The 3,038-nt window shown below is 39.8% G+C and overlaps 1 long non-coding RNA gene across 1 annotated transcript; it reads right to left on the bottom strand.

The window, feature by feature from the left end:
* Positions 1-727: 727 nt before the first annotated feature.
* On the bottom strand, positions 728-2,836 carry LOC149051561 (uncharacterized). The gene is made up of 3 exons (XR_016181036.1): positions 2,760-2,836; positions 2,221-2,328; positions 728-1,685 (listed from the first exon to the last, which is right to left on the bottom strand). It is a non-coding gene; the product is annotated as an uncharacterized LOC149051561 (long non-coding RNA).
* Between the last annotated feature and the right edge of the window lie 202 nt (positions 2,837-3,038).

Raw genomic sequence — 3,038 nt, 5'->3', positions numbered from 1 at the left:
AAAAACTCATCTTAAATTGCAAATGTTACCGTTTGCCTCTCCATGTTTGCCAGATAATACAATTCCCATTTCCGAAGCCAGCAATAAAAATCCACAATTTTAAATTGTTTTTCAATAAGTACTTTGTGTGCTTCCTTGCTCATATCTCTACCACAATCTACGTGTTTAATAAAGTTTAGCCCAGAATTTAGAGTAGCTTTCATTAGTGGAGTAACATTTTGACTCAAAAAAATTTAAAATACAAAAAAAACAAAAAACAACAACAACAACAATAACATCCAGATACAGACTGTATTATACTGTGGTAACAAACGAGGGAGACCTTTACCCCAATCTATAGCAGATCTCCGGAAAAGTGAACCATAAAGAAAGAACAGTGTTCTTCCTTCTGAGTTTGTGTCAAAGTTTTACACTAGAACGTCAAAGTTGACGCTTCCAAGAGTCACAACAGATGCCGTGAAATGGCGGCCTTGGCGGCGGTACTTGATAAAAGATGGGTTGCGTAGGAGAGTCACGGTCAGGAACCAGCGGTTGACAGCCTTTTGAGACATGCGCGGCTGACGGGGCTCCCGACGAAAGCCTGAAAGACAAAGAGAGAGGAACGGCAATATAAGCTGCGTTTGAGAGGTTTGCACAAGATCTGGAGGGACTTTGTCGAGTATTTCAAGTTCATTATCCTTCAAAAACTTAGTTCATGACAACAAAGGAATCATAGTAGTGGAGAAAATAGGCCAAAAGAAAGAAATTTCTTTCGTACTTTGAGTAAGAAGGGACACAAAATGTCTTTTCTTCCTTCACTATTGTTTTGGAATGGCAAAGAAAAGTCATTTAAAACAAATATTACAAAGCTTCAGAGCGTCCTGCCTCGATGCCAAACCTACAATATACAGGCTCTGTCGGAGATCAGGCGACAAAATAGATGCCTTAAAACACGGTACTTGAAAACTAATTTTAACGTTAAGAACGGAATACTTGAGCACTTCAGACTCAAGGTGAAAAAAAGGTTACACACGTAGGGATGTTTCTTTTTCTCCTCATGAAAAGCCTTAAAACTCTTCTATATCACCCAGAATGCAATCACTTTTTTAAAGGTCGGCTTGAAAAATAACTGTCGGTGAGATACGTTTCTGTTGCTCAAAAAACTGTGCAAAATGACAAAAAAGAAAGGCTAACTTTCAATATTCCCGCGTGACCACAGAATGGATATGAAATGAATAGTAACCAACCGAACATTGCTCGCATCGTAAGTTTCTTCTCCATATTACCCATTTTTTATCAAATCTGATTTGGGAAACGGGGTACATTTTCTGCCAAATTTTCCATGATTTCACATTAATAACGACTCTTGTCAAAAGAAAATTATGTATTTCTTGCCCTCCGTGAAAAGTTAATTTCTCGTGTTCTGATTGGTTGCTGAGTGCCAGTTGCCAGTGCATAAACAGCGCTGTGTTTTGATCTTATTAGGGAAACAAACGTGCCAATTGTCTCCAAGCTACAGTTGCCCATTCGTCTGTCCGCCCATTCGTGCGCACACTCATCAGTCCGTTTATCAATCGAGCCAATCAAAATCATCCCAGCCGAGTCATGATTCTGGAGGCAGTTTACAAGCAACTGACAGAACACTAGCATCACGGGATGTTTGTGGGTAACTAGCACAGTCACAAAACCAAGGTATGCGACAAAAGCTGAAAAGAAAATGAAGAAACTTTGAAGTGAGAGTCGAAGGTTGTCCAGGATCCCATAGGTTATGCTTTAGTCAGCACAACGACAACTCCGTAAATCCCGTGCAACCCTCTCGAAAAATTAGACGTAAAACTATTGCGAATCGCTACCGAGCCACTACCGTTTCCTGCGTTCTGTTCAGTTACAAACATGACGCGTGCAACGTCCTATTAGTGCTCAAATCAGGCTAGTGATAACTAATCACTTTCGAGAACTTTCCTATAGTTTTGATTAGTGCTCTAATGAGACAGTGTACAGTTCACGTTATGCTTGCAACTGGCCATTTAGCGCAACATGCCTATGTGACTATACGCGTTATATGCGTGCTGTTATAATTTTGTCAATCACTTGATGAATTACGGACAGAATTGGACTGCACTCTGTCAGGCCTAGTACTAGTCATAAATGTCTACACATGTTTGTCATGAGTAGATCAGTTTTTCAGGGCGTGCGTATCACACAAAAAGGGATTCAGTTCAGACTGATGTATAATAATACCTGTTATCAGTTGTGGCAGTATTGTTCGGATAAGTCGAGTTACGGAAGACGATATGTGTTAGGAACAACTGGAACAACATCAGAAAGATAGCCAAGGCCAAATTGGGTCTGTCGAAACAACATTCCATGAGTACTAGATTGCGCCTTTCGAAAAGCCTAGAGGTCTAACGATTTGAAAGCAGCTCAGCCACGGGATCCTGATCGAGAAAATATGTAACTGTATATGTCTGTATATATCTTCTTCAGAGTTGCATTGTACATGTAACAGAGCATTTTTCAATTGAGTGTCGAAAGTAATCAATGGTTGCTTTGGTTTTTCTTAACTTCGCCGTGTGATTGGTCCAGAAAGCTAGCGCCACCTTCCTAACCAATCAGTTCAAAACTTGAACGAATTGTGATTTGGTCATTCGCGTTTTCCCGCCTTTTATGCAGTACGCCCACAACGATCACAATAACCATACGTCAACAATGTGATGCAGTCATTTGACTTTCATTTTTAAGATTCAAATCGATACAACAAATACATCGGTAAAACTTACAACAAAGCCGGTCCGCTTTCTTTAAAATATTTCTATGATTCTGGGGTGAGCAATTCTTTTGATTTGAAAACGATTGCCAGAGCAGCAGCCACAGAAAAATTGTCAGGATTCCAAAACCTAGAAAAAAAAAACGAAGATAAAACATCAAAGAGCTTCATGGTGAGATCACATTAGTATGAAGAGCATTGCGAAACTACGAGCCCACCTTATAGTATCAACAATGACTTAAAATCTGCAGGTTCATGAAATGATATTAGTTCCCTTTAAAGACCGCGTTGC

This window comes from Pocillopora damicornis, chromosome 1 (genome assembly GCF_964200805.1).
Source record: "Pocillopora damicornis chromosome 1, jaPocDami1.2, whole genome shotgun sequence".
In the NCBI taxonomy this organism is placed as follows: Eukaryota; Metazoa; Cnidaria; class Anthozoa; order Scleractinia; family Pocilloporidae; genus Pocillopora; species Pocillopora damicornis.
Note: the sequence above shows the minus strand (reverse complement) of the source record. Positions and strands in the feature narration are given on the sequence as shown.